Consider the following 12,633-nt stretch of genomic DNA (forward strand, 5'->3'; position numbering starts at 1 on the left):
TTGTATTTTTATGCAAGGTGGAAATTAAATGGTTCTGTTTGATTCTCAAATACTTTTTGTTTAACCTGGCAAGAGCCAGATTAATATCAGTGCTAATAACATTAGCGCTGATGTCATTCTGGGATCGTTCCGGCTTGAATCGTTTGGGGAGAGGACGCACTTTTGGCGCTGCATTTGCGGCAGATTGAATCAAGCACACCACAATTGCATTCAATATTTAGTTTTGGAAAATGTTATGTGTGTCTGTTGTTGCCATGTTGTTAATTAGTATATACTTGGCCCAAACCACTTTTGGTTTGGTTCCAAACGAAGAAGGTGGAAGCAGTTCAAGATGGATCCGCTCGCTGGAAAAGTAGCTTTTCCTTTTCAGTGGTATTAATTGACATGCTTCCACATCAAACAAAAGCACAAGGCCTTTGCTCAGAAACCAAGATCATCGATTTAGAGTAGACCATGAAAACCTGATTTTTTAAAATGTAAATGTTGCATCTTTTGTTTTGTTTTTTATAGGCTTACATTTCGATATAGACCTACTTCCTAAAGACTGCTTATAGGGCTCATGGGAATGTTTAGGCAATTGTACTATAATGTGTACTATATATTGACTGGCACTTAAAAAAGACAGAAACGTTGCTTGTAACCATTGCCTCTGCGTTTAAACCTGCAGACTGGAGCTGCAGCAGATCCACACTCGCACCTCGTTACTTTCTCTTTCATTACAAACTAAAGGTTCCGCTGTTGGAGGCTATGATTTACCACTGCACACTGCGGCATGGCCATCTACTCCGTACGGAACAAGCAAAACGACGCGGATGTGACACGCGCACGTGCGGACAGGTGAGGCCAGGGCTCAGAATATGAAGTTTTGATTACAGTGAGCCATTTTTGTAAAAAAAAGAGGTCAGTTTAACTAAGAATCACTCTCTGTTCAATCCTTAAAGCCTCCTTTGTGTCAGTGTCTGGCACAGACTGCTTTAATACTAAATCTAAACCTGTCTCCTCCTCCTCCACCTGAAATCAACTTTGAAGCTTCGAATTCTATTAATTATTATTTTTAATCATAATTTTTAATCACAATTTGGAAATTTAATCAGAATACACCTGTCAAAAGAGCCAAATTTATTAGCCTTGCTCTAATATTAAACTGTAGGTGTCGGTGGCAAGTCCTGGCAGAACCATCACACTGAACACGGGGGATCCCCAAGGCTGTGGGCTAAGCCCCCTCCTGTTCACTCTGCTGACCCATGACTGTACTCCAAAGTACGACTCAAACCTCATCACCAAGTTTGCAGACGACACAACAGTGGTGGGTCTCATCAGCAACGGAGATGAGTCAAACTACAGGAGTGAGGTGAGCAGTCTGGCCATGTGGTGCACACAGAACTATCTCTCTCTAAATGTGGAGAAGACAAAAGAGATTGTTGTGACATCACAGAGAACCGTGTTCTAAATAGTTTAGCTCGAAAGTTTACAGCGGGTAAGTCATTCGTCATCTGATACGATGATACAATTGGTTATGGCTACGTGCAGACGCATGATAAAGATTCGTAGCGCCCAATAAAGGGCTATGGATGATCGTAAACCACACCTCTCCTACGAGAAAATGAATTGGTGGTCCCCAGACTAAATATAACTTGTGATATTTTGTGCAGTTGCGACAGCGTTTGTCAGTCTCCCCCAGGGGAAACTGAACACCACCGAGCATGGAGTAAATGCACAATTGTCTCATGTAAAGCGCTTTGTGACTTTCTGTGAAAGTGCTTTATAAATAAAGTTCTTCTTCTTGCACAACGTGTCCCTGTTCTTCTTCAACATATCTTATTTGTTTAGAACTTTCTTGTGGGACCCAGTAAATCTTTTTACTTAAAATGTTTGCTGCCTTTCATCAATGAACTGAAAAGTTTCTAAACCTTTCACAGTTCATTGGATAAAAGCTAAACTATATTTTGTCATTTCACTGCCACCAAAGCTCAAGGAATATATGATAAAAGTACATAGACAGCCAGTTTTGCCACAATCACAGGCCTGGTGTGTAGAGTCATGTTGGCTACACCACTCATCACCTCGTGCCCACTCGGTGACATGGGTTAGTTTACATTAAAAATTAATGTCCCATTGTACCCTCAGGGCCGCCGTAGCTAACCTTGGTCTAGATACAGGCTGCAATACGTCCTGAGGGAAAGACCCTGGCACATGGACATATTCATATGACCTAAATCTGAGCAGCGAATGGTGAGGAGGGGCTCTGATGCACACTGTCTGTTGGTCTCATCATACAGTCGTAGACTGCCGCAGTGATTTATGCCTGCACTTACCATGAAGTTGATAACACTCTCCAAATATACCATACAGTAGATAACACACACCAAATATACCATACAGAACAAAACATACTCCAAATATACCGTACAGTAGATAACACACACCAAATATACCATAACATACTCCAAATATACCATACAGTAGATAACATACTCCAAATATTCCATACAGTAGATAACACACCCCAAATATACCATACAGAACATAACCCTCCAAATATATCATACTGTAAATAACACACTCCAAATATACCATACAGTAGATAACACACTCCAAATATACCATACAATAAATAACACACTCTAAATATACCATACGGAACATAACACTCTCCAAATATACCATACAGAACACTCCAAATATACCATACAATAAATAACACACTCTAAATATACCATACGGAACATAACACTCTCCAAATATACCATACGGAACATAACACTCTCCAAATATACCATACAGAACACTCCAAATATACCATACAATAAATAACACACTCTAAATATACCATACGGAACATAACACTCTCCAAATATACCATACGGAACAAAACACACTCCAAATATACCATACAGTAGATAACACTTTCCAAATACTGTCCATTTAATATCACGTATTACAGTATGAACTCATTGAAGAATAACTGTCACTTAGAAGTGAATTTGGTAAACAATGCCTGTCATTAACAATTCCAATATCCAGATGTTCTTCTTCACTAAAGAGAGGCCTTGTATTTACAAAAGTAGAGCATTTAGTAGTGTATCCTTTTTCAGATAATTGAAGGCAGGCCAGTCTAGAACCACTTACTCTCTGACACATTGAAGTCACTGTATTATTGTATTAATACAATGTATAATGTTGCATAGATGAAGGATTATGAACCTAATTTGGGGCGACGGCTGCGCTGACAGTAGAGCAGGTCGTCTTGTGATCGGCGGTTTGAATCCCACAGTGCACAGTGTCGTTGTGTTCTTGGGCAAGACACTTCACCCACCTTGCCTCCACTGTCTGCGTACACTGGTGTGTGAATGAGAGTGTGAATGGGTGAGTGGTTCCTTGATGTAAAGCGCTTTGAGTGCCCTGAAGCAGGTAGAAAAAATTATTATCCTGGCTTTTATGTTACATCATTAGAGTAAATAAATACAATGTTCACCACAATGCACTGCATATAGGCCCATCTTTATTTCATGTACATGTAGCTTGGTGACAGTGTAATGAAAACGTTATTTTCTTACTTTTTTATATATAAATAATCGAACAGTGTTAGATAAATTGAAGAGCATCAGATGTTGTGAAATGTCCACACATAAGTCACCCACATCTGTGTCTTGGAGGCTGTGAGCTCCCGTGTGAACTTTTATGACTTTAAGATGAATAAAAAGATAAAGGGTGATGTATCACGGAGCGGGGCTGGCCTATTTCTCCTCAGAGCATCAGTGCCTTGATCTGTCACAGCCACCAACAACTGCTGAGTGAATGTGCTTCTCTGTGCAAACACTGCAGCTGCAGCTTCCAGCAAATATATCCTCACATTCAGCACACTACTAACCACAGCACAATATTTATATCACTATCTAACAAGCTCCACTGTGCCATGTGCGCTACAACGCAGACGAGCCATTTATAACAAATGCTAAACTTCAAAGCGATGACTACTTTTTTTTTTTTTTCAATGTGATGACTACTTTTTTTTTTTTCAAAGCGATGACATTTTTTTTTAGAAGAAAGAATAATACTTGGTTAACTGTGTTTTGTGTTTACTGTCTTAATTTTATGCTCTTGTCAAAATCAAAATAAAGTAAAACCAAAACTTCCCAACAGGTGCCAATGATGATGATGAAGTTGGCATTGCGCAAATTTATCTTTTTACTTTGTTTGTACCAGCTACTATTGTGTTTCCCAGAAAAGGCTACATCTCACTCATAATCTTAGCGAACAGTAAATTGGGTTTTCTTTAAGCGCTGAGATCGCAAAATTTTAAAACCAAAATAAAAATCCACAACTCCAACAACTTTTATGCAGTGGGTCAAATGTCAGTGAACCACCTCTGCACAAGATTAACCGAACTTAGAGGGCCAGAAGACTCATGCTTCAGTTGCCAGGGAGCTCAAGAAGTCTGGAAAAAAAGCAATTATTATTAGCTTGTGGCGTACATGTTAGAGAGGTGTCTCTCACCCAGTAGGTTTTGGGGTTTGGGGGCGTGTCATAGCCCTTATGTTGTGTGTGTCCAGAGTTTCCGCCATTCTGTTGTTGGCTCAGAAGGAATAAAGTTGACTCACTTGCAGCTCGCTTGTGTCCTCTTCTTTCTCGCCACATTGGTGACCCCTGTCGTGAGTATGTCGAATCCGGTGGAAGATGTTGTTTCTACGTCTGTCTCGGCTGCGGACTCGGACTCGGCCTCGGCCTCCAGCTCCGGCTCGGCCTCAGCCGCGGACTCGACCTCGCCGTCTCTCCCGCCCTCACGGCCGGCTTCGTTTCCCGCCGCCCCCGCGGTGAAACTTCCAGAGTTTTGGCAGAGTGATCCGGCCTCGTGGTTTCAGCACATCGAGGCGCTTTTCCATCTCCGGGGTGTGGATGCGGATGACTCCAGATATTACTTGGTGGTTTCTGCCCTGGATCAGCAGTCTACCCGCAGGGCTATGCCGTTGCTTCGTAGCCCACCTCCACGCGGGAAATACGCCGCTCTCAAGCAGCTGCTTCTGCGGAGGTACAGTCTGTCCTCGGCGGAGAGAGCGGATAAAATCCTCACCCTGCCCGGTTTGGGGGACAGTACGGCCGTGGACCTGATGGACAATATGCTGTCGCTCCTCGGTTCGGATGACGGCGGTTTCCTTTTCCCGCACATTTTCCTGCGGCAGCTCCCGCCACAGGTGCGCGCGGCTTTGGCTAACTCTCCTCGTCTCGCCGCTGGTGATTACCGGGGCCTCGCGGAGGAAGCGGACCGGGTCCTGCTGGCTACGAGGCGTTTTGCGGTGCAGAGCGCGGCGTTGGAACCCCAGCTGACCACACCGGAGGATCCAGCGGTGGTAGCTACAGTCAGCGCGAGGACGCGTCGTCGTGGGAGCTCCCTGTGTTTCTACCACCAGAGATTCGGCAGCAAAGCGAAGCGCTGTATCCCGCCGTGCACGTTCGAGATGTCGGGAAACGCGGTGGCCGGCGCTCAGTAGCAGCTGTGGGCGTTGGCGAACAAGGTGAGCTGCTCTTCATTAAAGACTCTCTGTCAGGACGTCGTTTTTTGGTTGACTCCGGCTCTCAGAAGAGTTTGGTCCATCCCACCGGTCCAGATGTGTCGGGCTGCGGCGGTGGCCCATTGCTGAGCGCGGCGAACGGTTCTCCTATTGGAACTTTCGGCACTAAATGGACGACTGTCTGTTTCCACGGGCGTGAGTACGAGTGGGACTTTGTAGTTGCCGCTGTGACTGTTCCCATCATTGGTGCTGATTTTTTGTGTGCTCATGGCTTGTTAGTTGATGTTGCTAACCGCAGGCTTATTGACGCTGTAACTTTTGCCACTTTTCCGTGTGAGGTTGGTGGAGCTGGGCCGGTACCGCATGCAAATTTTTTGGCGTCTGGCGATGTTTTTCAGTGTTTGCTGGCGGAATTTCCGTCTTTGACCACACCTGCTTTTTCTTCCGCGGTGGCTAAACACGGGGTAGAGCATTTTATCCCCACCGGTGGTCCGCCAGTTTTTGCGCGCGCCCGGCGTCTGGACACGACAAAGTTAACTATTGCTAAGGAGGAGTTCGCCACCATGGAGAGGTTGGGGATAGTTAGACGCTCTAACAGCCCCTGGGCGTCGCCCCTCCACATGGTGCCTAAGGCGGACGGCTCTTGGCGCCCGTGCGGTGACTTTCGTCGTTTAAACAACGTAACAACTCCAGACCGTTACCCCATTCCACACATTCAGGATTTTTCTGCGCGGTTGTCTGGTGCCTCGTTTTTTTCTAAGGTGGACCTGGTGCGCGGCTATCATCAGGTTCCGGTGCATGCTGCCGATGTGCCTAAGACCGCGGTGATTACTCCGTTCGGGCTTTTTGAGTTCCTCCGCATGCCATTTGGCCTCAAGGGGGCGGCGCAGACTTTTCAGAGGTTGATGGACTCGGTGTTGCGCGGTCTCGATTTTGTTTTTGTCTATCTCGATGACATTTTGGTGGCCAGCTCGTCTGCTGAGGAACACCACACGCACCTCAGGGAAGTTTTTCGGCGTTTGGACACTCATGGCCTAATTGTCAACCCTGCCAAATGTCGTTTTGGGTTGCCGGTGATCGATTTTTTAGGTCATCGCATTTCCGCGCGCGGTGCAGTCCCCTTGCCTACCAAGGTCCAGGCAGTGGCAGATTTTCCTCGTCCAGTTGTGGTCAAGGCCTTACAGGAGTTTTTGGGCATGGTGAATTTTTACAATAGGTTTATTCCTCGCGCTGCCCACCTCCTTCAGCCTCTTTACGATGCTTTGCGTTCGAGGAAAGCTACGGACGCCGTCGTCTGGACACCGGACCGGATTGCTGCTTTTGATGGGGCTAAGTCTGCGTTAGCTAGTGCAGCTCTCCTCGCTCACCCTGATCCAGATGCTCCGATTGCCCTGACTACCGACGCTTCTGACTTAGCGGTTGGGGCTGTTGTGGAGCAGCGGGTGGCAGACGCATGGCAGCCTCTTGCGTTTTTTAGCCGCAAGCTGCGGGACTGCGAGCGTAAGTACAGCGTTTTTGACCGTGAGTTGTTGGCGCTCTTTTTGGCGACTCGGCATTTTCGTTTTTTGCTGGAGGGACGTTCTTTTACGGCTTACGTGGACCATAAACCGCTCACGTTTGCGATGTCTAAGGTGACAGAACCCTGGTCGGCTCGTCAGCAGCGTCACTTAGCTGCTATTTCCGAGTTTACCACTGATGTACGGCATGTCGCGGGAAAGTCCAACTCCGTCGCGGATTGTCTATCCCGTGTGCTAATTTGCCCTGTGCTTCTCGGGACAGATTTTTCTGAGATGGCTGCCGAGCAGCCCGGTGACGCGGATATCCTGGCCCTTCGCTCTGTTGGTACAGGCCTTAAGCTTGAGGAGCAGGTGCTGCGGGAAGGGGATCCGGCCCTCCTGTGTGACGTTTCCACTGGACGGCCCCGTCCTGTGGTTCCAGCGGGTTGGCGCCGTCGCATTTTTGACTCTGTTCACTCTCTCTCACACCCGGGTGTGCGTGCATCGGTGAAGCTGGTCAGTTCCCGTTTTGTTTGGCCTGGTTTACGCAAAGACGTTAAGGGGTGGGCGGCATCTTGCGTTGCATATCAGCGCGCCAAAGTGCACCGGCATACCAAAACCCCTTTGGAACCTTTTCCGATTCCAGCCAGGCGTTTCGACCATGTGCACGTGGATCTGGTTGGCCCTCTGCCACAGTCAAAGGGTTTCACACATCTGTTTACTATGGTGGATCGGACCACCAGGTGGCCCGAGGTAGTGCCTTTGTCGTCCACCACATCCGCTGATGTGATTAAGGCGTTTTCTCTCCGCTTGGGTCGCTCGGTTTGGCGTGCCGTCGGATATTACGTCTGATAGAGGCCCCCAGTTTGTTTCGGAGCTTTGGTCGGGTATGGCGCGTTCCTTAGGGGTGCAGGTGCACCGCACTACGGCATACCACCCTCAAGCGAATGGTTTGTGTGAGCGTTTCCATCGTTCGCTCAAGGCAGCTTTGCGCGCTGCACTTTCGGACGACGGTTGGGTGGATCGTTTGCCATGGGTCTTGCTCGGGTTGCGCTCGGCTCCAAAAGAGGACCTTGACGCTTCGTCGGCTGAGTTGGTTTTTGGTCAGCCAGTCCGTGTCCCGGGTGAGTTTTTGCTGGAGACAGCCGCGCCGTGTCTCCGTGCAGCTGTTGATCCTTTTTCGTCCGGTGGCGTTTTTGCTCCGAGCCCTATGCACCATTGTTTTCCGAGGTCGTTCGTGCCAACTGCGCTCCGGTCTGCCCGTTTTGTTTTTGTGCGTCGTGATGCCCACCGCTCGCCCCTTCAGCCTCCGTACGACGGTCCGTTCCGTGTGCTTGAGCGGGGTGCCAAGGGTTTTGTTTTGGACATGGGTGGGCGTAGGGAGTTGGTGACGCTGGATCGCCTTAAGCCGGCGTACGTTTTGGCAGGCGAAGCTGTGTTGCCAGCCCAGGTTCCTCGGCGTGGCCGCCCTCCTTCCAAGCCCCCTGCTCCGCCTCCTCGCACTGTCGGTGTTTCTCAGCCTGTTATGGACACTGTAGTGCCTGCCCACGATTCACGTGTTCGCATTGTCTTACAGGTCCCGCCTTCTGCTCCGATTGGTGGTCGGCGCAGCCGTTATGGCAGGCTGATTAGGCCCCCATTGAGAGACTGATTTTTTCATGCCAGGTTCCCTTCTGGGTGTTCGGGGGGGGGCTGTGTGGCGTACATGTTAGAGAGGTGTCTCTCACCCAGTAGGTTTTGGGGTTTGGGGGCGTGTCATAGCCCTTATGTTGTGTGTGTCCAGAGTTTCCGCCATTCTGTTGTTGGCTCAGAAGGAATAAAGTTGACTCACTTGCAGCTCGCTTGTGTCCTCTTCTTTCTCGCTCTTTAAAAAACAGCTATATTATAGTAACGAAAGTGTACATTTCGCAACTTTCTCTCCGTGGTGCATGCTAGAGTATAATTAAATGTAAACTGCCCAGTGTAATTTGTCATGTCATTTGAAGGACCCAGGGCGTTTTCCCAGTGAACAGATGCTACTCAGCACTTCTCCTGCAACATCTTTCATTTGGGTCACACTTTTCTTTTTACCCATGTTTCTCGCCAGATGGTAGAAGTTTGGGAGCTGACTTTTGCCTTTGAATTTCACCTTTGTGTCTGTTTTAATAGCTTGGAAAGCAGTTGTTCATGTCCAAGTGCCTTTGAGCAAAGTACTTGACCTCATGCTGTTCGGTCAGCTGCGATCAGGATGTCGTTACACCGGACTGGACATATATTGTGAGAGCATTTAGAGAGGAAAATAATAATAATATTAATATTAATAATACTGTATGTTGCCAAAATCTTTAATCTGGAGGTGGACTAAGAGATGGACTTTATTTAGTGTTAGTTGTTAAAGATTCACTGTGTAAATGTGTTTCCAATCCAAACACGTCATGCAATTACAATATTAATACATTTAAGTATAAAAGTATTACTTTTTATTAGAATTACCAGAGCCGATTCTTCCTATACGCAGACTACGCAAGGTGCGGCTGCAAGGGCCCCGCATCTCATTCAAACTACCGTGTTGTTTCACTGATTAATCAACGCGTTGTTACGGGGACAGGCGCGCACTCACTCTCCGCCTACTTTGCCACATATACACCAAAACGAAGCAGGCTGCTGAAGTGAATGAGCAGGAGAGACCGACCGCCTTCCCCCTGTCACTTCCAACACGCGAGTGCTTCTCCGCTCGTGTCCCCGCTCGGCCGTCTGTCTCCCGGTTCTCGCTTTGCCTCATGCACGGCTCCTCCGCGGCTGCATCACGTCCCCGTGTCCGGGCGCTGTTCTCATGTTTTCTCTGCGCGGACTCGGGGCATCGGCCACACACTCATTTAAACTCTCTTCTTGTTGTGTCTAGCGGAGAATCAGGACAGTAGTTTGATGGATAGACGAGAGTAAAGCCGTGTCCGTGGCCTTTTTGTCTCAAAGAGGAGTTGAATCCACACGGTAACTTACAGTAACTCTGGTTCTCTGAATGTGCACAGTCTATAACGAGTTGGGCAACTCACAGGCTAATTCTCAGTGGTAAGACTGAAATAACTGTGAGGTGCAGGTTTCAGTTAGTTTTAAATCAGCGGTTCCCAAACTGTGCGTCAGGGCCAGAAGTGAGAGAATGGGCCCATTTGCTATTTTCCATTTTAAAAAATGGGGGAAATAGACTAGTTGTCGTCCTAAATCCCAGTTGGACAATGGCTTAGTGGTTAGTGGTTCTCACACAGAGGTGCAGGGCCTGAATTGAGGTAATTATTTTTCACTTCTGCCCTGCTTTACTGTATAGTGGAACTGTTTTTGACCGTAAATAGGTCCGCCCTTTGCCAAATAACCATAGGGCCCCATGTGGATTTTTGCTTAGGGCCCCAGAAGGGCCAGCACCGGCTCTGAGAATTACCTAGGGACTTTTTTAATTTTGAAAGTACTCCACATTGTTAGTGTATTTTATATGTGCTTTCACACATGATGAGCAAAGTTTTTAATTTACTTGTTTTTACTGACTTTATTCCAGAAATTATTATGAAACAATCGTGTAATCGAGTCGTGCTGCAAATTGCAAGTACACATTTTTTGCTTTGCTACAAGAAAAGCAATTTCTTATCACATTTATTTAACCAGGATAGTCCTACTGAGATTAAGAATCTCTTTTACGGGGGAGTCCTGGCCCTAGAGGAGAACCTATTGTACATGTTTTTAGTGGTAGGGGAAACCGGAGTACCCGGGGGAAACCTACATAGACACGGGGAGAACATGCAAACTCCACACAGAAAGGCCCCGTCCAGGTGGAATCAAACCCAGGACCTTCTATCTGTGAAGCATAAGTGCTACCGCTGTGCTACCGCGCTGCCCAAGTACCTGAAATGTGTGTGTGCGTGTGTTTTTTTTAATGAAGTAGCAAGAGTAGTTTGTTTGATCTAATAACGCAGCTCTATTTGAAAAAAACAAACACATCCGGTATTGTTTCCATATACCTGAGTTAGTTTTATTCTCTGCAAATGTTCTTTGATCACAACGCAGAATACCACAGTTAACAGCTGCATTGCTAATGTTAGCATCAACCAGTCAAGGCTGGGACAAAGGCTATGACTCGCTCACCTAAAATAATGAAATACTGACCTTGTAGAAGGTCTGAGAGTATGCATTTGAGTAGAAAAACATCATTGAAATGAACTAGTTGTTTGAGGATCACATCACTTTATTTTGTAAGTTTGTAAGTAATATTAATGTAACCCATTGCCTCATTATGCATTTATGTCAAGCAAATAAAAGGAAATTGTGAGTGTTTCATGCACCTGTACTCCTTTGTCTGTCATATTGGATGATTTTTAACAATTAAATTTGCTTCAGGCACCCCCCAGGTTGGGAACCACTGATCTACACAATCTAGAGAAGGTTTTTCCTTTTCAGTTTATGAAATGATCATGGGTTGCATTTTTTGGACATTGGATATAAGACATGAATTACAGCACAAACAGTTCTATGATTAGATTAGTCGAAATTTGGACGATACAACCCTAACTAAAGTTTGCTCTAATTCACAGTGCTGCAGTGTACAATGAGATTAGCATAAGGGGACACAAGGATTAAAAAAGGGATTAAACTCAAGTGCTTTCCAAAATTCGCTCAGAGAATAAAGCCAAGATTCTTAGGATTTGTGTCCAAAACTGGAAGCATTTTACAAATTACAAGTTCCAGCACTTACTACTTAAACGTGATGAACTGCAATCCTCTTTCCATAATGACATTTCCATTTATGAATATGAGTAAATGAGATAGTAAAGAGGCTATTATCTCATTTAGCATATGCAGCATATTGCAATTCAAAGTTACTTTATTGCATAGCCGGCCAAGATGGTTTTGTAAGATGTAGATATCAGCTTTAGGGGTTTTTGAAAGAAAGAAAAGGTAACTGACAAGTCACAGCAGGGGTGTTACATATGTATAATGACATGTCTTTCCTTTGATTCCATTAAACTGGATACTGCAAGCCCGAGATAGACCGCTGTAAAACCTTTAGATGCAAATCACTGTCCATGATTGTTACAGCCTTCATTTTGGAAAATATAGAGGGGAAAAAATGTAACTTGGATAACTCATGTCATGCTGTAACGCCCTCAACGGCTCCGGGACAACTCTAACAGTAATTTGAAACCTATCTTTAATCAGGTTGTTACCTTTCAGTAGTTAGCTATTGCTTTGGAAATAAAGACACCATGACCTTATCTTTATGGTTAGCTTTCACTCTTAAATGTCAGTGATAACACCTACAATGCAGCATCCAACCTTAAAATGATGTTGTTAGGTTTTCTAAATGTATAACCTTACTGCGAATGTCACATTGTTTTAGAGAGTGTAATAATCTTTTAAAATGTTTTTTTTTTGTACTATAATTGTTTGCTATGAAGCATGTTTTCACCTTTGATCATTGTCAACTGAAGCTCTCAGACAAAGCAATAATCAGATCTGATGCGTTTATATTCACTTCAGAAATGTGATCATCCAAATCTGCAGATTCTATATTTTAGAGCAACTGGTCTATCTCCGTGTGGCATCACCCTCCTATGCATGGCAGCCCAGTGGAGACAGAACAGGTTTAGAAACTCAAAGGCCCA

This window comes from Gobius niger (genome assembly GCF_951799975.1).
Source record: "Gobius niger genome assembly, chromosome: 7".
NCBI lineage: Eukaryota > Metazoa > Chordata > Actinopteri > Gobiiformes > Gobiidae > Gobius > Gobius niger.